This window comes from Salmo trutta, unplaced genomic scaffold (assembly GCF_901001165.1).
Source record: "Salmo trutta unplaced genomic scaffold, fSalTru1.1, whole genome shotgun sequence".
Classification (NCBI taxonomy): Eukaryota; Metazoa; Chordata; class Actinopteri; order Salmoniformes; family Salmonidae; genus Salmo; species Salmo trutta.
Window position 1 is genome coordinate 287,060 of NW_021822521.1, and position 27,203 is coordinate 314,262.

Sequence of the window (27,203 nt, forward strand, 5' to 3'; positions counted from 1 at the left end):
CTAATTGGGGATCATATTTAAGTAGCTATTTTTCCCACCTGTGTTTGTGGGATATTGTTTTGTGTTTGTGCCTGTGCACCACGAATTCACGTTTAGTTTGTTTATTTGATTTATTTGTTTTTGCTTGAAGTTTCCCTTTGGAATAAAGATGTGGAACACACGCTGCGCCTTGGTCCCGTTCTTACGACAACCGTGACAGTCTGTTATATACCTGCATACTATGAGTGGAACAAAAGGACACCGAACCAGTCTGTTACATACCTGCATTGTATGAATGGAACAAAATGACATAGAATCAGACTGATACATACCTGCATACTTTCCTTGTAGTGCTCTGCTCTGCTGGTTCCCTCTCACAGCTAGAACCCTGACGTGGTACTCCTTCATGGCATCAAAGTCCTGTATCACCACTTTATTATCCCCCTTCGAAACGCGCAGCTCCTTTTTCTCTTTGCCTGTTGGAGATTGGAGAGAGAAATCAGGGTGGGGACCTAGTGTGCGTCCAAAATGCCATCCTATTCCCTATATCAGGATCATCAACTAGATGAGCAGATGGTATGGGGGCCAGAACATAATTACAAATAATTTCTAGACTGCAAATTGACCGCAGGAAGCCCAAACTAATGTGACCCCAGATATGTTTGACTAACACATAATCACTTCAAACCTTGCTTACATTTGTATATGATTACATGTCTCTGTTATGCGTGGGAATACTTGGACTTCTCCAAAATTAAAATCACTTGGAGCTGAATTTTGCAGTATTTTATATCCCACAATAGAACATGTAAAATACAAATAAAAAAGACCTGGTTGGCCAAATAAAACCAGGTGTTGAGGAACCCTGCCCTATATAGTGCACCATAGGTCAAATGTAGTGCACTATAAAGGGAAGAGGGTGCCATTTTGGATGTAGACTCAGATAAGCATTCCAATGCATCAATTTCCCATTCAAGCTTTTCCAGGAGTCTCAATGTCCAGGCTGTTGTGGGAAGCAGTGCTATGAGGATTCTTGTGGAGGTAGTAGGGGGGGGGGTGTGTGTGTGTGTGTGTGTGTGTGTGTGTGTGTGTGTGTGTGTGTGTGGTGTGTGTGTGTGTGTGTGTGTGTGTGTGTGTGTGTGTGTGTATGTGTGTGTGTGTGTGTGTGTGACAACCATAAGTGATCCATCACAGCTCAAGTTGCACACCTCAGCATTGTCTCTAAAGCTTAAGGACAGGTACATATGAGACACATATTTTACACAATCTGATCTTTTAAACATTTGGGCTCTGGATCTTTCTGCCCTGAGGTTCTGCCCATTATCTACTACGAATGCAAACCAACAAATATCAGAAATTCCAAATGGTCTAACTGTGACTTCTTTATTGAAACGAGACGTTTTCCTTCAGCGTCATATTCAGGTGAATTTAACCGAGAGGTTTTCCTTCACCGTCATATTCAGGTGAATTTAACCGAGACGTTTTCCTTCACCCGTCATATTCAGGTGAATTTAACCGAGAGGTTTTCCTTCACCGTCATATTCAGGTGAATTTAACCGAGACGTTTTCCTTCACCGTCATATTCAGGTGAATTTAACCGAGACGTTTTCCTTCACCGTCATATTCAGGTGAATTTAACCGAGACGTTTTCCTTCACCCGTCATATTCAGGTGAATTTAACCGAGAGGTTTTCCTTCACCGTCATATTCAGGTGAATTTAACCGAGACGTTTTCCTTCACCGTCATATTCAGGTGAATTTAACCGAGACGTTTTCCTTCACCCGTCCTATTCAGGTGAATTTAACCGAGACGTTTTCCTTCACCGTCATATTCAGGTGAATTTAACCGAGACGTTTTCCTTCACCGTCATATTCAGGTGAATTTAACCGAGACGTTTTCCTTCACCGTCATATTCAGGTGAATTTAACCGAGACGTTTTCCTTCACCGTCATATTCAGGTGAATTTAACCGAGACGTTTTCCTTCACCGTCATATTCAGGTGAATTTAACCGAGATGTTTTCCTTCACCGTCATATTCAGGTGAATTTAACCGAGACGTTTTCCTTCACCGTCATATTCAGGTGAATTTAACCGAGACGTTTTCCTTCACCGTCATATTCAGGTGAATTTAACCGTGACGTTTTCCTTCACCGTCATATTCAGGTGAATTTAACCGAGAGGTTTTCTTTCACCCGGCATATTCAGGTGAATCGTGGTCAACCACAAATCCAGACAAAGCTGAATCATTTCAGATCCATTTAGTCAGTTAACCCATTTTGAGTAAGTGCCTTTAAGAGTAAATTGTTTTCCATTTGTTTAGTCAAACTTCATTTGCATAAACCAGCTTATTTGCCAGTCAGCCAACATGCTGGGGCTTGATTTCAGGACCTCTCCTCTCTCCTCCTGTCCTGTCCCCTTTTATCTTCTCTTCTCCTCCTCTCTTCCCTCCTCTTCACTCCTCTCATCTCCTCGTCCTCTTCTTCTCTCCACATGCCGCACGTACGGCTCCACGTTCAGTTCCCTCAGCAGTAAAATAGCTCAGAGCTTCAGCAGTTCACATTATTGACCAATTAGGATGATTTAAATCCTACAGGCCTGAGCGATCAATAGGAAGAGACTAACTGTGCTTAATCAGCAGCACTTTCACACAGAACACTGCCGAAGGATGGGTATGGATGTGTTAAACGAGGAGAGGGGGATATCGGGGGGAGAGGGAGAGAGAGAGGGGGAGAGGGAGACAGAGTGGGGGGAGAGGGAGCGAGAGAGGGGGGAGATGGAGTGGGAGAGAGAGAGGGGGGAGAGGGAGACAGAGAGGGGGGGAGAGGGAGAGATGGAGAGGGAGAGAGAGGGAGGAGAGGGATGGAGAGGGAGCGAGAGAGAGGAGATCGGGGGGAGATGGAGAGGGAGAGAGAAGAGATCGGGGGAAGATAGAGAGAGAGGGGTGGGGGGTGAAGAAAGAGAGAGAGAGAGATTGAGGGAGAGGAGGGGCGCGAGATAAAAGGAGAGAGACAGAGTGAGAGAGATAGAGAGGGTAGTGAAGAGAGAGAGTTAGAGAGAGTGATGGAGAGAGAGAAAAGGAGAAAGAGACAGAGAGAGAGATAGAGAGAGGGGGGTGAAGAGAGAGAGTTAGAGAGAGTGATGGAGAGAGAGAAAAGGAGAAAGAGACAGAGAGAGAGATAGAGAGAGGGGGGTGAAGAGAGAGAGTTAGAGAGAGTGATGGAGAGAGAGAAAAGGAGAAAGAGACAGAGAGAGAGATAGAGAGAGGGGGGTGAAGAGAGAGAGTTAGAGAGAGTGATGGAGAGAGAGAGAGAGAGAGAGAGATGGAGAGAGAGAAAAGGAGGGAGACAGAGAGAGAGAGATAGAGAGGGTAGTGAAGAGAGAGAGTTAGAGAGAGTGATGGAGAGAGAGAAAGGAGAAAGAGACAGAGAGAAAGAGAGAACAGAGGAGGGAGATGTAGGGCACCTAGCATTTAGAAGTGATGACTTAGCAGATTACTGTTAATGCTGAAGCACCAGCAGGAAACAACACGATCAAGATCAGAGAAATTGCACTTTTAATTAAAGGGTATTAGAAGTTCTGGAAATAGAAATCAGTCTAATATAACCTTTGTATCAAACAATTGACAAAAGGAAATCATTATAATGTAACCATAACCAATGTGTCAAAATACACTGAGAGTACAGAATATTAAGAACACCTTCCTAATATGGACACTGGGCTAGGAGAATGGTCTCTCTCCCAGTCAGTATGATAAACAGTGGACACTGGGCTAGGAGAATGGTCTCTCTCCCAGTCAGTATGATAAACAGTGGACACTAGGCTAGGAGAATGGTCTCTCTCCCAGTCAGTATGATAAACAGTGGACACTGGGTTAGGTGAGTGGTCTGAACAGGAGTAGTATTATACCTAATTAGACCCAGAGACAGAGAGCTCAACAGGAGTAGTATTATACCTAATTAGACCCAGAGACAGAGAGCTCAACAGGAGTAGTATTATACCTAATTAGACCCAGAGACACAGAGCTCAACAGGAGTAGTATTATACCTAATTAGACCCAGAGACACAGAGCTCAACAGGAGTAGTATTATACCTAATTAGACCCAGAGACAGAGAGCTCAACATGAGTAGTATTATACCTAATTAGACCCAGAGACAGAGAGCTCAACAGGAGTAGTATTATACCTAATTAGACCCAGAGACACAGAGCACAACAGGAGTAGTATTATACCTAATTAGACCCAGAGACAGAGAGCTCAACATGAGTAGTATTATACCTAATTAGACCCAGAGACAGAGAGCTCAACAGGAGTAGTATTATACCTAATTAGACCCAGAGACAGAGAGCTCAACAGGAGTAGTATTATACCTAATTAGACCCAGAGACAGAGAGCTCAACAGGAGTAGTATTATACCTAATTAGACCCAGAGACAGAGAGCTCAACAGGAGTAGTATTATACCTAATTAGACCTAGAGACAGAGAGCTCAACAGGAGTAGTATTATACCTAATTAGACCCAGAGACAGAGAGCTCAACAGGAGTAGTATTATACCTAATTAGACCCAGAGACAGAGAGCTCAACAGGAGTAGTATTATACCTAATTAGACCCAGAGACAGATAGCTCAACAGGAGTAGTATTATACCTAATTAGACCCAGAGACAGAGAGCTCAACATGAGTAGTATTATACCTAATTAGACCCAGAGACAGAGAGCTCAACAGGAGTAGTATTATACCTAATTAGACCCAGAGACAGAGAGCTCAACATGAGTAGTATTATACCTAATTAGACCCAGAGACAGAGAGCTCAACAGGAGACCAGGCAGGCTGATGGTTGATACAAACCCAGTGCTTGACACTAACATTTTTAGCCACCTGTCCTTCAGACATGTAGGACATAATATTTAGGAGGAGGGCTGGCCACCCTGCACACCCAGTATCTCTCCTGGTCTCTACAGGAGGAGGGCTGGCCACCCTGCACACCCAGTATCTCTCCTGGTCTCTACAGGAGGAGGGCTGGCCACCCTGCACACCCAGTATCTCTCCTGGTCTCTCCAGGAGGAGGGCTGGCCACCATGCACACCCAGTATCTCTCCTGGTCTCTACAGGAGGAGGGCTGGCCACCCTGCACACCCAGTATCTCTCCTGGTCTCTACAGGAGGAGGGCTGGCCACCCAATTAGATTATTGTTTTATTTTGCATTGTTTGTAACTTATTCTGTACATAATGTTGCTGCTACCGTCTTTTATGACTGAAAAGACATTCTGGATATCAGAGCAGTGATTACTCACCTCGAACTGGACAAAGATTTTTTCTTTAATGAGTCCGACACAAAGGATATACTGGTTCTCCGAGACCAGGCCCAACATCCCTGTTATTCACATGCCTATTTGTCAATAACAGCTGGTGTGCAATGTCTAATATTAAGGAAATCTCGAGGTGTGTGTGTGTGTGTGTCTCTCTCTCTCTCTCTCTCTCTCTCTCAATGGCCCACTGCCACACACCCAGGTGATGCACACCATGCTGACCAAAAATCTGCTAGAAACAGGCAAATAACTCCCTAGCAACTATAAATCAACAAATGTGCAAACACGGCTTGCTTTGATCTCAAAAACACATCTAGCAACCAGATGATTGAAAGTCCCCTCGTGCCGATCAATGCAGGCCGACAGAAATGATACTCCGATGAGCTCTGCAGAGATTGGGAGGACAGTGAGCAAAACATCGCATCCAGAGGACACTTTGATCTGATTCTGATTAAAGGAGCCTAACTGTTTGATATTGTGATTTTTGTTTTACAACTTAAATCTATAATCTGCTTGTACAACAATGTTTTTCACTTGCCCCCGGGCAAGCAGACAAGCGTATATGTCGAGCCCTGAAACCCAAACCCGCACCTGTCCTCCTCTAACCCCAGCATCTCTAATTAGTCAAACAGAGACCGTAGGCTTCCCCGAGGTGGAACGTTAGGGAACATTGGAACTGAAGTGGATTTGTAAAAATAATCTCTCTGTTCTCATTTAACAGTAGTGCATTGAGTTAATAACAAAAAAGTGGTTTATTTATTTTAACTAACGCATAGGTGATCTCCCAGGAAGAAGTCCAGTATCAATCAACGACACATCGGGACAAATTCTTTTGTTGTGTCTTTAACAAAGCGAGGGGGCCAGAGGGGCTGGTCAATAGACCACAGAATTACTTTTCACTGAACAGCAGGTTGGGGGAGGGAGGACGTGTGTGTGTTGATGTTATCTCTGTCCTCATTGTTTAATCCAAGATGTCTGACAGGCTTTGTTAGACAACACTGACCTTCCTTACAGACAGACAGGGTAAATATTCCCTAAAACTCTCTAAGCCCGGTCCCACAACTGTTGGTGCTGTCTTATCAACTCAATGTTGTCAATGGCAATAGGAGGTGTCAAGATTCATTCATTCAGCTGTATGGGGTGTTTAACTTTACTCAAGATAAAATAAGCCTCTTTTTCAAAGCATATCTTCTGTGGTCCAGTGTGTTTAGCCAACTCTTCCCTGTGTTCATTCATTATCATTGCCCTGTGTTCATTCATTATCATTACCCTGTGTTCATTCATTATCATTACCCTGTGTTCATTCATTATCATTACCCTGTGTTCATTCATTACCCTGTGTTCATTCATTATCATTACCCTGTGTTCATTCATTATCATTACCCTGTGTTCATGCATTATCATTACCCTGTGTTCATTCGGTATCATTACCATGTGTTCATTCATTATCATTACCCTGTGTTCATTCATTATCATTGCCCTGTGTTCATTCATTATCATTACCCTGTGTTCATTCATTATCATTACCCTGTGTTCATTCATTATCATTACCCTGTGTTCATTCATTACCCTGTGTTCATTCATTATCATTACCCTGTGTTCATTCATTATCATTACCCTGTGTTCATGCATTATCATTACCCTGTGTTCATTCGGTATCATTACCATGTGTTCATTCATTATCATTACCCTGTGTTCATTCATTATCATTACCCTGTGTTCATTCATTATCATTGCCCTGTGTTCATTCATTATCATTACCCTGTGTTCATTCATTATCATTACCCTGTGTTCATTCATTATCATTACCCTGTGTTCATTCATTACCCTGTGTTCATTCATTATCATTACCCTGTGTTCATTCATTATCATTACCCTGTGTTCATGCATTATCATTACCCTGTGTTCATTCGGTATCATTACCATGTGTTCATTCATTATCATTACCCTGTGTTCATTCATTATCATTACCCTGTGTTCATTCATTATCATTACCCTGTGTTCATTCATTATCATTACCATGTGTTCATTCATTATCATTACCCTGTGTTCATTCATTATCATTACCCTGTGTTCATTCATTATCATTACCCTGTGTTCATTCATTATCATTACCCTGTGTTCATTCATTATCATTACCCTGTGTTCATTCATTATCATTACCCTGTGTTCATTCATTATCATTACCCTGTGTTCATTCATAATGGAGCCGGAGGGGATGGCTTCCGTTTAACGGGCTCCTAACCAATTGTGCTATTTTGTGTGTTTTTTTTGCATTGTTTGTAACTTATTCTGTACATAATGTTGCTGCTACCGTCTTTTATGACTGAAAAGACATTCTGGATATCAGAGCAGTGATTACTCACCTCGAACTGGACAAAGATTTTTTCTTTAATGAGTCCGACACGAAGGATATACTGGTTCTCCAAGACCAGGCCCAAAATCCCTGTTATTCGCATGAAGAAAATATGGAAATACAGGGGGCGGAGATTGGGGTGCCTTGTGAGAATTAGTCGGCGACTGGGTTACCCGCCTCTACCATACTTTCTATTGGCCAACATGCAATCACTGGAGAATAATCTGGATGATCTCAGTTTGAGACTATCCTACCAACGGGACATTAAAAATTGTAATATCTTATGTTTCACCGAGTTGTGGCTGAATGACGACATGGATAATATACAGTTGGCTGAGTTTTCTGTGCATCGGCAGGACAGAACAGCTACGTCTGGTAAGACGAGGGGTGGGGGTGTCTGTCTATTTGTCAATAACAGCTGGTGTGCAATGTCTAATATTAAGGAAATCTCGAGGTATTGCTCGCCTGAAGTAGAGTACCTCATGATAAGCTGTAGACCACACTATCTACCAAGAGTGTTTTCATCTGTATTTTTCTGAGCTGTCTATTTACCACCACAAACCGATGCTGCCACTAATATAACAACTCAATGAGCTGTTTAAGGCCATAAGCAAACAAGAAAATGCTCATTCAGATGCGGTGCTCCTAGTGGCCGGGGACTTTAATGCGGGCAAACTTAAATCCGTTTGACCTAATTTCTACCAGCATGTCACATGTGCAACCAGAGTTAAAAAACCTCTAGACCACCTTTACTCCACACACAGAGATGCATACAAAGCTCTCCCTCACCCTCCATTTGGCAAATCTGACCATAATTCTATCCTCCTGATTCCCGCTTCCAAGCAAAAACTAAAGCAGGGAGTACCAGTGACTCGCTCAATAAGGAAGTGGTCATATGATGCAGATGCTACCCTACAGGACTGTTTTGCTAGTACAGACATGAATATGTTCTGGGATTCATCCAATGGCATTGAGGAGTATACCATCTCAGTCACCGGCTTCATCAATAAGTGCATCGATGACTTCGTCCCCACAGTGACCGTACGTACATATCCCAACCAGAAGTAATGGATGACAGGCAACATCCGCACCGGGCTAAAGGCTAGAGCTGCCGCTTTCAAGGAGCGGGACACTAATCTGGACGCTTATAAGAAATCCCGAACTATCAAACAGGCAAAGCGTCAATACAGGACTAAGATTGAATCCTACTACACCGGCTCTGACGCTCGTCACATGTGGCAGGGCTTGCAAACTGGCAGTGTGCTGCCAGGACAACAACCTCTCCCTCAATGTGAGCAAGACAAAGGATCTGATCGTGGACAACAGGAAATGGAGGGACGAACACACCCCCATTCACATCAACGGGGCTGTAGTGGAGCAGGTAGAGAGTTTCAAGTTCCTTGGTGTCCACATCACCAACAAACTATCATGGTCCAAACACACCAAGACAGTTGTGAAGAGGGCATGACAACACATTTCCCCCTTAGGAAACTGAAAAGATTTGGCATGGGTCCCCAGATTCTCAAGAAGTTATACAGCTGCACCATCGAGAGCATGCTAACCGGTTGCATCACCACCTGGTATGACAACTGCTTGGCATCCGACCGTAAGGTGCTACAGAGGGTAGTGCGTACGGCCCAGTACATCACTGGGGCCAAGCTTTCTGTCATCCAGGAGCTATATACTAGGCGTTGTCAGAGGAAGGCCCAAAAAATTGTCAAAGACTCCAGTCACCTAAGTCATAGATGGTTCTCTCTGCTACCGCACTGCAAGCTGTGCCTGAGCACCAAGTCTAGGTCTCCTTAACAGCTTCTATCCCCAAGCCAAAAGACTGCTGAACAACTAATCACCCCGACTATTTACATTGACACCCCCCCCCTTTGTTTTTACACTGCTGCTACTCTCTGTTTATTATCTATGCATAGTCACTTTACTCTTACCTACATGTACCAATTACCTCGACTAACCTGTACCCCCGCACATTGACTCGGTACCGGTACCCCCTGTATATAGCCTCCACATTGACTCGGTACCTGTACCCTCTGTATATAGCTTCCACATTGACTCTGTACCGGTACCCCCTGTATATAGCCTCCACATTGACTCTGTACCGGTACCCCCTGTATATAGCGTCCACATTGACTCAGTACCGGTACCCCCTGTATATAGCCTCCACATTGACTCGGTACCGGTACCCCCTGTATATAGCCTCGCTATTGTTATTTTATTGTATTACTTCTTTTTTTAACTTTAGTTTATTTGGTAAATATTTTCTTAACTCTATTTCTTGAACTGCATTGTTGGTTAATAACCTGTTGGGGCTAGGGGGCTGTATTGAGAATTTTGAAAAAAATATGTGCCCATTTTTAACTGCCTCCTACACCAACTCAGATTTGGATAGAAAACACTCTGAATTTTCAAAAACTGTTTGAATGGTGTCTGTAAGTATAACAAAACTCATATGGCAGGCAAAAACCTGAGAAAAATACAACCAGGAAATGAGAATTTGTGGCTGTACTATTTTCGAGTCATTGCTAATAGATCACACAGTGACAAAGGATTCATTTCGCACTTCCTACGGCTTCCACTAGATGTCAACGATCTTTATAAAGTTGTTTGAAGCGTCTATGATGAACAGAGACCGGATGACAAGGAAGAGAAGTTGACGTCCCTGGGATGTCGTCACTTCATTATTGCACGCACCTGCGCGTGCATGTAAGTTCATGTGAGGCGAGACATTTTTCAAAAACGGTTTTCAAGACACAGGAGAGGTCGGGTTGAAATATTACTGATGTTTCACGTTAAAAATGGCCCTAAAGATTGATGCTAAACAACGTTTGACATGTTTGAACGAACGTAAGGAACAATTTGGAGTTATTTGGACATAAATTATGAACTTTGTCAAAAGAAACCACATTTATTGTGGACCTGGGATTTCTGGAAGTGCCTTCTGATTAAGATAATCAAAGGTAAGGGATTATTAACAATAGTATTATTGATATTAGATGGTGCTAACCTGTATATCCTAGCCTATTGTTCTTAGCATGTTCTTAGCATAGGACCCGGTTTATTGCAAAGTGTGATTTCCCAGTAAAGTTATTTTGAAATCTGGCAATGCGGTAGCATTTACGAGATGTTAATCTATAATTCTTTGAATGACAATATTATAATTTACCAATGTTTTCGAATAGTAATTTTGTAAATTGTAACGCTCATTCACCGGAAGCATTTGAGGGAGAAAAAAATTCTGCCACTGTAAAATGCTGTTTTTGGATATAAATATGAACTTGATGGAACAAAAATGCATGTATTGTATAACATAATGTCCTAGGAGTGTCATCTGATGAAGATTGTCAAAGGTTAGTGCATAATTTTAGCTGGTTTTCTGCTTTTGGTGACGCCTGTCCTTGAATTGAAAATGGATGTTTGTACTTTTTTGGCTATGTACTGTCCTAACATAATCTAAATTTATGCTTTCGCCGTAAAGCCTCTTTGAAAATCGAACAATGTGGTTAGATTAAGGAGATGTTTATCTTTTAAATGGTGTAAAATAGTTGATTGTTTGAGAAATTGAAATTATTAGATTTTTGATGTTTTGAATTTCCCGCCTTGCTAGCAATCCCAACTGGGGGATTAAGGCTACCCCCTAGCCCCAACAGGTTTTAAGGGCTTGTAAGTAAGCATTTCACGGTAAGGTAAACACCTTTTTTATTTGGTGCATTTGGCAAGAATATTTTATCTGATTTGATCACTAGAATGGTTGGTAAGGAATAGAAGATGTAGCAGCAGAGCAATAGAAGACTTGTCTACAGCCCATACAGCATGGGACCAGACTGATACAGCATGGGACCAGACTGATATAGCCCATACAGAATGGGGTCAGACTAATACAGCCCATACAGAATGGGACCAGACTGATTAGGCCCATACAGCATGGAACCAGACTGATTAGGCCCATACAGCATGGGACCAGACTGATACAGCATGGGACCAGACTGATACAGCATGGGACCAGACTGATACAGCATGGGACCAGACTGATACAGCATGGAACCAGACTGATACAGCATGGGACCAGACTGATACAGACCATACAGCATGGGACCAGACTGATACAGATCATACAGCATGGGACCAGACTGACAGCATGGGACCAGACTGATAAAGCCCATACAGCATGGGACCAGACTGATACAGACCATACAGCATGGGACCAGACTGATACAGATCATACAGCATGGGACCAGACTGACAGCATGGGACCAGACTGATAAAGCCCATACAGCATGGGACCAGACTGATACAGCCCATACAGCATGGGACCAGACTGATACAGCATGGGACCAGACTGATACAGCATGGAACCCAACTGATACAGCATGGGACCAGACTAATACAGCATGGGACCAGACTGATACAGCCCATACAGCATGGAACCAGACTGATACAGCATGGGACCAGACTGATACAGCCCATACAGCATGGAACCAGACTGATACAGCATGGGACCAGACTGATTAGCCCATACAGAATGGGGTCAGACTAATACAGCCCATACAGAATGGGACCAGACTGATTAGGCCCATACAGCATGGAACCAGACTGATACAGCCCATACAGCATGGGACCAGACTGATACAGCCCATACAGAATGGGACCAGACTGATATAGCCCATAGAGCATGGAACCAGACTGATACAGCCCATACAGGATGGGACCAGACTGATACAGCCCATACAGAATGGGACCAGACTGATACAGGATGGGACCAGACTGATACAGGATGGGACCAGACTGATACAGCATGGGACCAGACTGATACAGCATGGAACCAGACTGATACAGCATGGGACCAGACTGATACAGGATGGGACCAGACTGATACAGCATGGGACCAGACTGATACAGGATGGGACCAGACTGATACAGCATGGGACCAGACTGATACAGCATGGGACCAGACTGATATAGGATGGGACCAGACTGATACAGGATGGGACCAGACTGATACAGCATGGGACCAGACTGATACAGCATGGGACCAGACTGATACAGCATGGGACCAGACTGATACAGCATGGGACCAGACTGATACAGCATGGGACCAGACTAATACAGCCCATACAGAATGGGACCGGACTAATACAGCCCATACAGAATGGGACCGGACTAATACAGCACGGGACCAGACTGATTCAGCCCATACAGAATGGGACCAGACTGATACAGCCCATACAGAATGGGACCAGACTGATACAGCCCATACAGAATGGGACCAGACTGATATAGCCCATACAGCATGGAACCAGACTGATCCAGAGCTTCGACTATTCTGGACTATATACAGTAGAATGTGTACATCAACTAAAGGCATAGACAGATTATTAGATATCTTACCCGGCTCACTGTGGTATAAAACTCTATAGCCGTCGACATTCCCTTTCGGCTCTTTCCAAGATACATGTAATTTGCTCGTACCCAGCACTTTAAAACGTAATCTTCTGGGAGCTGGAACTGAAACAGAACAACAATAGACTATCATTAATACTGACTCATTCAGTTACAGTTTGTGTATTGATGATTAATATGTTGAATACAGAATGCAGACCAGGGCCTATAGGGTAGTGCACTACTTTTTACCAGGGCCCATAGGACTCTGATTGAAAGTAGTGCACCACAGACAGAATAGGGTGTGATTTGGGAGGCAGATACAATCCCCAGCAGGTGTTAGTGCCACTACAGAACTACACATCAGCCAGGTTAATCACACACAGATACAATCCCCAGCAGGTGTTAGTGCCACTACAGAACTACACATCAGCCAGGTTAATCACACACAGATACAATCCCCAGCAGGTGTTAGTGCCACTACAGAACTACACATCAGCCAGGTTAATCACACACAGATACAATCCCCAGCAGGTGTTAGTGCCACTACAGAACTACACATCAGACAGGTTAATCACACACAGATACAATCCCCAGCAGGTGTTAGTGCCACTACAGAACTACACATCAGCCAGGTTAATCACACACAGACATTGAACAGACGTCTACAAAGACAACCCATTCTGGTATAACACAATAACATATTGGAAAACATATTGGAAAACATATTGGAAAACATATTGGAAAACATATTGGAAAACATATTGAATAACATATTGTTGTAAAATAACATATTGTTGTAGAATAACATATTGTTGTAGAATAACATATTGTTGTAAAATAACATATTGTTGTCCAATAACATATTGTTGTAGAATAACATATTGTTGTCCAATAACATATTGTTGTAGAATAAAATATTGTTGTCCAATAACATATTGTTGTAGAATTAAATATTGTTGTAGAATAACATATTGTTGTAAAATAACATATTGTTGTAGAATAACATATTGTTGTAGAATAACATATTGTTGTCCAATAACATATTGTTCTAGAATAAAATATTGTTGTCCAATAACATATTGTTCTAGAATAAAATATTGTTGTAGAATAACATATTGTTGTCCAATAACATATTGTTCTAGAATAACATATTGTTGTAGAATAACATATTGTTGTCCAATAACATATTGTTGTCCAATAACATATTGTTGTCCAATAACATATTGTTGTAGAATAACATATTGTTGTCCAATAACATATTGTTGTAGAATAACATATTGTTGTCCAATAACATATTGTTGTCCAATAACATATTGTTATAGAATAACATATTGATGTAGAATAACATATTGTTGTAGAATAACATATTGATGTAGAATAACATATTGTTGTAGAATAACATATTGATGTAGAATAACATATTGTTGTCCAATAACATATTGTTGTCCAATAACATATTGTTGTAGAATAACATATTGTTGTCCAATAACATATTGTTGTAAAGTAACATAGTTGTCCAATAACATATTGTTGTCCAATAACATATTGTTGTAAAGTAACATAGTTGTCCAATAACATATTGTTGTCCAATAACATATTGTTGTAAAATAACATAGTTGTCCAATAACATATTGTTGTAAAATAACATAGTTGTAGAATAACATATTGTTGTAAAATAACATAGTTGTCCAATAACATATTGTTGTCCAATAACATATTGTTGTCCAATAACATATTGCACAACAAACAGTTATAAACAAAGAGGATCTTAAATGTCAGTCATATTCTCTTACTTTTTGAGACACTATTTGTTACCTAGTAAGAAGGGAGGGGTATTTTTAGAGCCTGAAATCCCAACTGATAAACTTTGTTTCATGTAAAATAATTGTGAAACAGAGCAAATCAGATGGGATTCCAGGCTAGCATTTCTAAGCCGATGACAACATCGACATTTCCTTTCAAAAAGACAGGTGCTGCAGACTGTTCAGAGTCAGTAAATGTTTGATCTCTCAGTTGATGGAGAATCAATCAGCTTCACCTGCTGTCCCGGTGGAAAGAACAGTCAGTGGAAGACCTTCTCTAGGCTATAGCTAGATATTGATGCTATCTGGCGTTTCTATACGCAGGCTGCTATGAGGAAGAGAATGAGACTTTTTTTTACATGAAGTTGCTCTTACTTCTTAGTACCATGTAACAGCATGGTGTTTCTTGTAGCCATTAAGAACAACCAAATGTAAAGTGGTAGTCCTTTTTCCCCAACTATGGACAGACATTATTCCAGTAGTACGGTGAAATAATACTACCTGAGACTGACACAGAACTATTCATAAGGTTGGTGCATAGCCCTTTCACCATTCACTTGGTCTACATTCTGTTAGTTGAACTACAAACTAGTCACCAGAACCACACTACTACATTCCCACCTTTTGAGTTGAGAAGACAAGGAGAAGTTGAGAAAACAAGGAGAGGTTGAGAAGACAAGGAGAGGTTGAGAAGACAAGGAGAGGTTGAGAAGACAATGAGAAGTTGAGAAGACAAGGAGAAGTTGAGAAAACAATGAGATGTTGAGAAGACAATGGAAAGTTGAGAAGATGAGAAGATAAGGAGAAGTTGAGAAGACAATGAGAAGTTGAGAAGACAATGAGAAGTTGAGAAGACAAGGAGAGGTTGAGAAGACAATGAGAAGTTGAGAAGACAATGAGAAGTTGAGAAAACAATGAGAAGTTGAGAAGACAATGAGAAGTTGAGAAGACAATGAGAAGTTGAGAAGACACTGAGAAGTTGAGAAGACAATGAGAAGTTGAAAAGACAAGGCTCTATGCCCAGGCCTCTATGCCCTGTTCCTCCTTGCAAGGAGTAGAATGGGTACCAATGTAATCTTTACATGCCTATAAATCTATGAATCTACTACAGTATCTAACATATAGGGACTTGAAGCTGTTTATTATGAAGAATATAGGCATGTAAGGTTATATACAATCTGGCACAAGCTATAAATAAACGCTGAAGGATAGAGGGAAACCTTTAGGTCAGAGAAATAGATATATATGATCACTAACCTGATAGGAACTTATCTGGGGGTTGTTTCTGTGTTCAGTAAATATCTCCTATAAACCTGATAGGAACTCATCTGGGGGTTGTTTCTGTGTTCAGTAAATATCTCCTATAAACCTGATAGGAACTCATCTGGGGGTTGTTTCTGTGTTCAGTAAATATCTCCTATAAACCTGATAGGAACTCATCTGGGGGTTGTTTCTGTGTTCAGTAAATATCTCCTATAAACCTGATAGGAACTCATCTGGGGTTTGTTTCTGTGTTCAGTAAATATCTCTTATAAACCTGATAGGAACTCATCTGGGGGTTGTTTCTGTGTTCAGTAAATATCTCCTATAAACCTGATAGGAACTCATCTGGGGTTGTTTCTGTGTTCAGTAAATATCTCCTATAAACCTGATAGGAACTCATCTGGGGGTTGTTTCTGTGTTCAGTAAATATCTCCTATAAACCTGATAGGAACTCATCTGGGGGTTGTTTCTGTGTTCAGTAAATATCTCCTATAAACCTGATAGGAACTCATCTGGGGGTTGTTTCTGTGTTCAGTAAATATCTCCTATAAACCTGATAGGAACTCATCTGGGGGTTGTTTCTGTGTTCAGTAAATATCTCCTATAAACCTGATAGGAACTCATCTGGGGGTTGTTTCTGTGTTCAGTAAATATCTCCTATAAACCTGATAGGAACTCATCTGGGGGTTGTTTCTGTGTTCAGTAAATATCTCTTATAAACCTGATAGGAACTCATCTGGGGGTTGTTTCTGTGTTCAGTAAATATCTCTTATAAACCTGATAGGAACTCATCTGGGGGTTGTTTCTGTGTTCAGTAAATATCTCCTATTAACCTGATAGGAACTCATCTGGGGGTTGTTTCTGTGTTCAGTAAATATCTCCTATAAACCTGATAGGAACTCATCTGGGGGTTGTTTCTGTGTTCAGTAAATATCTCCTATAAACCTGATAGGAACTCATCTGGGGGTTGTTTCTGTGTTCAGTAAATATCTCCTATAAACCTGATAGGAACTCATCTGGGGGTTGTTTCTGTGTTCAGTAAATATCTCTTATAAACCTGATAGGAACTCATCTGGGGGTTGTTTCTGTGTTCAGTAAATATCTCCTATAAACCTGATAGGAACTCATCTGGGGGTTGTTTCTGTGTTCAGTAAATATCTCCTATAAACCTGATAGGAACTCATCTGGGGGTTGTTTCTGTGTTCAGTAAATATCTCCTATAAACCTGATAGGAACTCATCTGGGGATTGTTTCTGTGTTCAGTAAATATCTCCTATTAACCTGATAGGAACTTATCTGGGGGTTGTTTCTGTGTTCAGTAAATATCTCCTATAAACCTGATAGGAACTCATCTGGGGGTTGTTTCTGTGTTCAGTAAATATCTCCTATAAACCTGATAGGAATTCATCTGGGGGTTGTTTCTGTGTTCAGTAAATATCTCCTATTAACCTGATAGGAACTTATCTGGGGGTTGTTTCTGTGTTCAGTAAATATCTCCTATAAACCTGATAGGAACTCATCTGGGGATTGTTTCTGTGTTCAGTAAATATCTCCTATTAACCTGATAGGAACTTATCTGGGGGTTGTTTCTGTGTTCAGTAAATATCTCCTATAAACCTGATAGGAACTCATCTGGGGGTTGTTTCTGTGTTCAGTAAATATCTCCTATAAACCTGATAGGAACTCATCTGGGGGTTGTTTCTGTGTTCAGTAAATATCTCCTATAAACCTGATAGGAACTCATCTGGGGGTTGTTTCTGTGTTCAGTAAATATCTCCTATAAACCTGATAGGAACTCATCTGGGGGTTGTTTCTGTGTTCAGTAAATATCTCCTATAAACCTGATAGGAACTCATCTGGGGGTTGTTTCTGTGTTCAGTAAATATCTCCTATAAACCTGATAGGAACTCATCTGGGGATTGTTTCTGTGTTCAGTAAATATCTCCTATAAACCTGATAGGAACTCATCTGGGGGTTGTTTCTGTGTTCAGTAAATATCTCCTATAAACCTGATAGGAACTCATCTGGGGGTTGTTTCTGTGTTCAGTAAATATCTCCTATAAACCTGATAGGAACTCATCTGGGGGTTGTTTCTGTGTTCAGTAAATATCTCCTATAAACCTGATAGGAACTCATCTGGGGATTGTTTCTGTGTTCAGTAAATACAGTGCATTCGGAAAGTTTTCAGACCCCATTACTTTTTTCCACATTTTGTTTTGTTACAGCTTTACTCTAAAATGCATTACATATTTTTTGTTCCTCATCAATCTACACACAATACCCCATAATCACAAAGCGAAAACAGGTTTTTAGATATTTTTTTCAAATGTATACATAAAAAAAGTATAATAATACCTTAAGTACGTAAGTATTCAGACCCTTTGCTATGAGACTCTCAAGTCTGATGAAACCAAGATTGAACTCTTTGGCCTGAATGCCAAGCGTCACGTCTGGAGGAAACCTGGCACCATCCCTACAGTGAAGCATGGTGGTGGCAGCATAATGCTGTGGGATGTTTTTCAGTGGCAGGGACTGGGAGACTAGTCAGGATCGAGGGAAAGATGAACGGAGCAAAGTACAGAGAGATCCTTGGTGAAAACCTGCTCCAAAGCGCTCAGGACCTCAGACTGGGGCAAAGGTTCAACTTCCAACAAGACAACAACCCTAAGCACACAGCCAAGACAATGCAGGAGTGGCTTTGGGACAAGTCTCTGAATCAAATCAAATTTATTTATAAAGCTCTTCTTACATCAGCTGATATCTCAAAGTGCTGTACAGAAACCCAGCCTAAAACCCCAAACAGCAAGCAATGTAGGTGTAGAAGCACGGATGTCCTTGGGTGGCCAAGCCAGAGCCCAGACTTGAACCCGATCGAACATCTCTGGAGAGACCTGAAAATAGCTGTGCAGCGACGCTCCCCATCCAACCTGACAGAGCTTGAGAGGATCTTCAGAGAAGAATGAGAGAAACTCCCCAAATACAGGTGTGCCAAGCTTGTAGCGTCATACCCAAGAAGACTCAAGGCTGTAATCGCTACCAAAGGTGCTTCAACAAAGTACTGAATAAAGGGTCTGAATAATTATTATGAAAATGTGATATTTCAGTTTTACATTTTTATAAATGTGTGCTGAGTAAATATATCCTGACATTCCTGTTCAGTCCATAACCTGAACATATGCTGTGATCTCTAGTGTTTTATCTAACCGTGTGTATCAACATAGGTTTGTAATGAATAGAGACATTTGGTGACACCTTAAACAGTTATACAGGTCTAGAACACCCCCTGGGAAACAGAAAAGACAATTAAATCATGGCTGGATACTAGATGTGAATATAATGTGAGGTATTTAACACCACCTGCCTGGCCAGAAGTAGCTACAAATTCATAAATTCCCATCTTTAAGTACTTTCCATTTGTACTGTCTGAGTCACTGCACATGAATTGAGTTGACGGAGGATAGGATGTTTATTAGTCCAGATAGACATTAGTCTTCTGCTTTTGTCAACCCGCTGATATACACACATAAGGTGGGAGAGGCTGGACCAGGGGTTACGTTCCTGTCAAGGGGACATCGGCAGTATGTGGCACCTGAGATATTGATGCCAGCAACCCTCCGCTCATTCCCTGATAGATCACCCCCCCCCCCCCGAGTGCATGGGAGCATCTGTCAGCCTGACTCAACTGTACATGAGATCTGAATAATGTATCGGAACATATACGTCCATTTGCTCTGTGTGAGGATGAGGGTGTGGAGGATTCCTAGAGGAACAGCGGAACACTATTGTGAGTCGAGGCTTCCACAGATGAATACAGTAGCTGTGAGAGGGATTCCTTCATGATGTGATGCATTTCATTATTCCACCCTTGTCTATCAGCAGTTCATTGTTCCACCCTTGTCTATCAGCATGTCATTATTCCACCCTTGTCTATCAGCATGTCATTATTCCACCCTTGTCTATCAGCATGTCATTATAAAACCCTTGTCTCTCAGCATGTCATTATTCCACCCTTGTCTATCAGCATGTCATTATTCCACCCTTGTCTATCAGCATGTCATTATTCCACCCTTGTCTATCAGCATGTCATTATTCCACCCTTGTCTATCAGCAGTTCATTGTTCCACCCTTGTCTATCAGCATGTCATTATTCCACCCTTGTCTATCAGCATGTCATTATTCCACCCTTGTCTATCAGCAGTTCATTGTTCCACCCTTGTCTATCAGCATGTCATTATTCCACCCTTGTCTATCAGCATGTCATTATTCCACCCTTGTCTATCAGCATGTCATTATAAAACCCTTGTCTATCAGCATGTCATTATTCCACCCTTGTCTATCAGCATGTCATTATTCCACCCTTGTCTATCAGCAGTTCATTGTTCCACCCTTGTCTATCAGCATGTCATTATTCCACCCTTGTCTATCAGCATGTCATTATTCCACCCTTGTCTATCAGCATGTCATTGTTCCACCCTTGTCTATCAGCATGTCATTGTTCCACCCTTGTCTATCAGCATGTCATTATTCCACCCTTGTCTATCAGCATGTCATTATTCCACCCTTGTCTATCAGCATGTCATTGTCACTCTCATCTCATCCATCATCCCTCTCTCCTCTCATCCCTCTCCCCTCATCCCTCGCTCCTCTCATCCCTCTCTCCTCTCATCCCTCTCCTCTCATCCCTCTCCTCTCATCCCTCTCTCCTCTCATCCCTCTCTCCTCTCATCCCTCTCCTCTCATCCCTCGCTCCTCTCATCCCTCTCTCCTCTCATCCCTCTCCTCTCATCCCTCTCTATTGTCCTCTCCTCCATGTGAGGAGTCTTCTGTTGTGGCAGATAGCACTTACCCCTGAATCCTCTGAGCCCTTTACCTGTCTGTCTGTCTGTCTGTCTGTCTGTCTGTCTGTCTGTCTGTCTCTCTCTCTGTCTGTCTGTCTGTCTGTCTGTCTGTCTGTCTGTCTGTCTGTCTGTCTGTCTGTCTGTCTGTCTCTCTGTCTCTCTGTCTGTCTGTCTGTCTCTCTGTCTGTCTGTCTGTCTGTCTCTCTGTCTGTCTGTCTGTCTGTCTGTCTGTCTGTCTGTCTGTCTGTCTGTCTGTCTGTCTTCCCTCTCTCGACACGCTGCTCACCTACCTGACTAAGGCCTCTCTTCATCTGTTTTGAACATGTATCTGTTACCAGCATGCTGCGTAAATCCCTGCTGAGGGTATTTAAATATTAAGACTGTTCTGCTAGTCCTCGATCACACCACGTGGAGAATGAGGCTGCACTATACATTCGGTGCCGTTCAGTCAAAGTTGGTTAAGAGTACAGTCATGTTAAATACTACAAATGTGGGGATTAGAGAAGAGATATTGACCAAGAGTTCTTTGGATAATGTGAATTAGGTTTACATAGAATGTCAATATGTTCTTCATTCTACTCATCCAGGCCTAAATGAAACCCCAGACATGGATTTAAAATGAACATTAACACAGTAGCATTAACAACACAGGCCATTATGACCCCTCTACACTCTACAACTCTACAAAATAAGGTGCTATCTAGAACCTTAAAAGGGTTCTTCAGCTGTCCCCATAGGAGAACCTTTTGAGAACTGTCCCCATAGGAGAACCTTTTGAGAACTGTCCCCATAGGAGAACCTTTTGAGAACTGTCCCCATAGGAAAACCCTTTGAGAACTGTCCCCATAGGAAAACCTTTTGAGAACTGTCCCCATAGGAAAACCCTTTGAGAACTGTCCCCATAGGAAAACCCTTTGAGAACTGTCCCCATAGGAGAACCCTTTGAGAACTGTCCCCATAGGAAAACCTTTTGAGAACTGTCCCCATAGGAAAACCTTTTGAGAACTGTCCCCATAGGAAAACCCTTTGAGAACTGTCCCCATAGGAAAACCTTTTGAGAACTGTCCCCATAGGAAAACCCTTTGAGAACTGTCCCCATAGGAAAACCCTTTGAGAACTGTCCCCATAGGAGAACCCTTTGAGAACTGTCCCCATAGGAGAACCCTTTGAGAACTGTCCCCATTGGAGAACCCTTTGAGAACTGTCCCCATAGGAAAACCCTTTGAGAACTGTCCCCATAGGAAAACCCTTTGAGAACTGTCCCCATAGGAAAACCCTTTGAGAACTGTCCCCATAGGAAAACCCTTTGAGAACTGTCCCCATAGGAGAACCCTTTGAGAACTGTCCCCATAGGAGAACCCTTTGAGAACTGTCCCCATAGGAGAACCCTTTGAGAACTGTCCCCATAGGAGAACCCTTTGAGAACTGTCCCCATAGGAGAACCCTTTGAGAACTGTCCCCATAGGAAAACCCTTTGAGAACTGTCCCCATAGGAAAACCCTTTGAGAACTGTCCCCATAGGAAAACCCTTTGAGAACTGTCCCCATAGGAAAACCCTTTGAGAACTGTCCCCATAGGAAAACCCTTTGAGAACTGTCCCCATAGGAAAACCCTTCGAGAACTGTCCCCATAGGAGAACCCTTTGAGAACTGTCCCCATAGGAAAACCCTTCGAGAACTGTCCCCATAGGAGAACCCTTTGAGAACTGTCCCCATAGGAAAACCCTTCGAGAACTGTCCCCATAGGAGAACCCTTTGAGAACTGTCCCCATAGGAAAACCCTTCGAGAACTGTCCCCATAGGAGAACCCTTTGAGAACTGTCCCCATAGGAAAACCCTTTGAGAACTGTCCCCATAGGAAAACCCTTTAAAGAACCCTTTTGGTTCCAGGTAAACCTTTTGAGGTTCCATGTAGAATCTTTTCCACAGAGGGTTCTACATGGAACCAAAAGGGTTCTACCTGGAACCAAAAAGGGTTTTCCTATGGGGACAGCAGAAGAACCCTTTTGGAGCCTCTAATTGTAAGAGGTAGGTCATTGACAACACAACAATCTGTTTGGTTGTATTGAACTGTTTTTCTGACACTCTCATCAGCATCTCTCCCTACACATACAAATTCACCAATCTAGATTTTAACACGCTGAAATGAAACACCTTGTTTTTCTAATTAGGTAACTAAAAGCTAATCTGATGCCATTTGGAGTACAGCACGAAGCTGACCCATACAGTCAGACATGGAATCAATAGAGAATCATTAGTGAAGGACTCTGTCATATGAAACAGCATGCCACTGACCCCAGAGCCTGACCAGACAACACACTGGGGGGCCCAAAGACAGATAGAGGTTCGCTGTTACAGGCTGTAGCAGCTAGTTGTGTCCAGTGTCCACTACAATAGGAGACGAAAGACAGTGGTGACTGGGGGTTCAAATAACCTAAAATCACTTCTTTTTGCAACAAATGGAACTCCCAGTGTATTATATATACAGGAAATGGTAAGTGGCCTAGCTTGACCCGAGCAGAGAGGCGTGGGGGAGAGACGTGCAGACCAATTACACATTATATATACACCCTCCACAGACAGGAGTCAGTAGCCGTGGGGGAGAGACGAGCAGACCAGATATACATTATATATACACCCTCCACAGACAGGAGTCAGTAGCCGTGGGGGAGAGACGTGCAGACCAGATATACATTATATATACACCCTCCACAGACAGGAGCCAGAAATCCCCCTCTTCACACCAGGCCTGGGTTCAAATAGTATTTGTTAATGGTTTGATTGAGCCTGCCTGGACTGCCAGATAGACAGGGATGACACTCTTGGGAGTTGGGGCTATCCCATTGGTTCCACTGCGCCAGGTAAGCTTAACTGAACTTTCCAAGTATTTGAAAGAAAACAAATACTAATCGAACCCAGGTCTGCTCCACACCAGTCCACAGAGCCTCCACTCCAACACCAGATGAACCCAGGTCTGCTCCACACCAGTCCACAGAGCCTCCACTCCAACACCAGATGAACCCAGGTCTGCTCCACACCAGTCCACAGAGCCTCCACTCCAACACCAGATGAACCCAGGTCTGCTCCACACCAGTCCACAGAGCCTCCACTCCCACACCAGATGAACCCAGGTCTGCTCCACACCAGTCCACAGAGCCTCCACACCAGTCCACAGAGCCTCCACTCCCACACCAGATGAACCCAGGTCTGCTCCACACCAGTCCACAGAGCCTCCACTCCGGCACCAGATGCTTTACTTTGGCTGCATCCCGAATGGCACCTTATTCCCTATATAGTGCACTACTTTTGACCAGAGCCCTATGAGCCCTATGGGCCCTGGTTAAAAGTAGTGTACTACATAGGGAATAGGGTGTCATTTGGGATGCAGACGTTAGTTCTGGTCATCGGGATCATTTCACTCCAAGGCCTGGATGGAATGTTTAGCTGAGCTACGTCCAAGCAGCACACAGCCAAGACAATTAAATGTTGATGTGTCCCTGGAGGACGTTATCATATGTACCCCCCCTCAGATAGGATCCTGGATATTCTCCCTTTCCGATCCGCTCACAGCAGACCTGGGTTCACATACTATACAAAATCTTTCAACTATTTGGGGGGGGGGGGGTTGACTGAGTCTGCCTAGAGTGCCAGATGGGTTTGAGGGTTTGCCATTTTGAGATTATTCTATTGCCCAATTAAACCAGGCAGGCTCAATCAAGCACAGATTTAAAAAAGTATTTGAAATAATTGCGAATAGTATTTAAACCCAGTTTGTCTCCAAGACCAGACCAAACGAGACCAGCTCCACAGGGTTCTTCCATTGACCACAGGTGAAGGTTGTTGCATGATAGATGACTGATTAAAGAATCATCTTGAGGATATCAAGTCGGCAGCCCAGCTAAGCATGATAGCAATCAGATATGCTTCTGTGACTGGACCTTATATCTCATTATAAGACTCGGTTTATGCTCCATGTAAAAATGGATATGATTACACCCAAATAATATTCTTTACAAGAACAAAAAACATGAAAAAGCATGACAAACACAAAACAAGAATCAAAGGGTATTATTTGAATGTAAAACAAAGACATAGTGTGGGGTGAAATGGCATGTCCACATACAGTAAGAGATGGAATGAAATGGGACCAAATCTGCACATCAAAAGAGGAACTGACAGAGGAGACCACCAACGGAAGCATTTGGGTAATCGTCCAGTCACAGTGTAGTCCTTACCTTGACCCTGGGCAGGGGCTGGGAAATGTACAGCCAACACCAGGAAGAGCAGAGGACACCACGTCCTTATTGGGAGTCCTACAATCAGCATCCTTACAACTGTGATGCTCCTTCTGCACCTAGCGGGGAGAGGAGGAAAAATACAGACTATTTAACGCTGCCTGACTGCCACAGCTGTGGGCTTTGGAGAGCGCTAGAAAGAGGTTTTAGGAATAATGATGAGAGAGAGAGAGAGAGAGAGAGAGAGAGAGAATGAGAATGAGAGAGAAGGACAGAGAGACAGAGAATGAGAGAGAATGAGAGAGAAAGAGAGAGAATGAGAGAGAGAGAGAGAGAGAGAGAGGGGGGGGAGAATGAGAGAGGACAGAGAGACAGAGAATGAGAGCGAATGAGAGAGAAAGAGACAGAATGAGAGAGAGAGAGAGAGAGAGAGAGAGAGAGAGAGAGAGAGAGAGAGAGAGAGAGAGAGAGAGAGAGAGAGAGAGAGCGAGAGAGAGAGAGAGAGAATGAGAATGAGAGAGGACAGAGAGACAGAGAATGAGAGCGAATGAGAGAGAAAGAGACAGAATGAGAGAGAGAGAGAGAGAGAGAGAGAGAGAGAGAGAGAGAGAGAGAGAGAGAGAGAGAGAGAGCGAGAGAGAGAGAGAGAGAGCGAGGGGAGAGAGAGAGGAGAGAGAGAGAGAGAGAAGGACAGATAGACAGAGAATGAGAGAGAGAGTGAATGAGAGAGAGAGAAAGAGAGAGAGAGAGAGAGAGAGAGAGAGAGAGAGAGATTGTATGAGAGTGAGTGTTTACTTCCCTTGGCAATGTAAACATATGTTTCCCATGCCAATAAAGCCCCTTAAATTGAAAATTGAAATTGAGAGAGAGAGAGAGACAGAGAGAGAGACCAGCATTGAGTAGTAACAGACGTCCATAGCTATAGGGCTTTTTCAGTGTCGAGGCCCAGCCTGTCTCAAGTGGGGGCAGGCAGAAGGGAGTGAGGGGAAAAAGGGGAAGATCAGAGTCACTTTGAGAATGGGAAGTTGGAAACAGAACAGTAGAGGACTTTGTTACATTTTGACGGACAGGCCCAAGAGAACATTTCTTGAGTGCCATTGTTGACATTGAGAACAAGCAGAGCTCAACTTGTCTGTCACTCATCATTAAGGCTTTGACGAGACAGGCAGATTGTAACAGCAGCACAGGAATGGAGGAAGCTAGTACAATACTGCCACATAGGACGGCTGTAGGGCAGTAGGCTGAAAATGACCAGCTTTACTCACTTGTGTAAAAAAAATCTATGAATATATTCAATGCATTCATTATACTCAAACAGCATTGATGATGAAAATAGATTACCAATCAACATCCCTGGACATATAAGTGAATAACGTGTCAAAATGTGTCTTTATATACAGAGATACTGTACAGCATAATCCTGGCATCTGTGTCCATCAAACTAAGCCTGGACATTGACTTCACGACAGAGATATCATTTAGACATTTAACTATATTATACAAGCAAAAGCATAAAATGTTTTCTTCAAAACTATTATTTGCTATACTTATGCAATACAATTGAACCAAAACAAGAAAATATCTTGTCATTGGATTTACGTTAAAAGTTGGGTGAAAAAGGGATATGTTTTATTTTTTTACAGTTCGATGACAGTTTCCCACGTTGTTTCAATGTTATCACATGTATTTATCGTTGTTTAAATGACGTGGAAACACCGTTGATTCAACCAGTTTGTTTCCAATGGGAAGTAACTATTTGCTGACAAACATTGGATGTTTTTTTCCCCTACTTGTAAACCCTTATGGCCAATTATTCTTCAAAAGAAGAAGTATACACGAATCAGCACATTCAATTTGAAAGCTGAAACTGCTGATGAAACTCGTGAAGTAGTAATAATCCCTAAACGCTGTCCAATCAAAATACACCTCATCAAGCTGAACTATGTAGCCTACTCGTCAATAGAAGATGAGACAGGGACAAAACGCACCTTGTCGCCCTGGAAACAACCGGAAAATAAACATATTTCGTTTTTTTG

General features: G+C 42.5%; 1 long non-coding RNA gene across 1 annotated transcript in view; it reads right to left on the reverse strand.

The window, feature by feature from the left end:
- Positions 1-319: 319 nt before the first annotated feature.
- LOC115182475 (uncharacterized) overlaps positions 320-27,203 on the reverse strand; it is a 27,621-nt gene continuing 737 nt past the window's right edge. Inside the window, exons 2-4 of the long non-coding RNA XR_003873751.1 lie at positions 25,168-25,286; positions 13,037-13,153; positions 320-455 (exon numbers count right to left, since the gene is read on the reverse strand). This is a non-coding gene — a long non-coding RNA (uncharacterized LOC115182475). The remainder of the gene's footprint in view (positions 456-13,036; positions 13,154-25,167; positions 25,287-27,203) is intronic.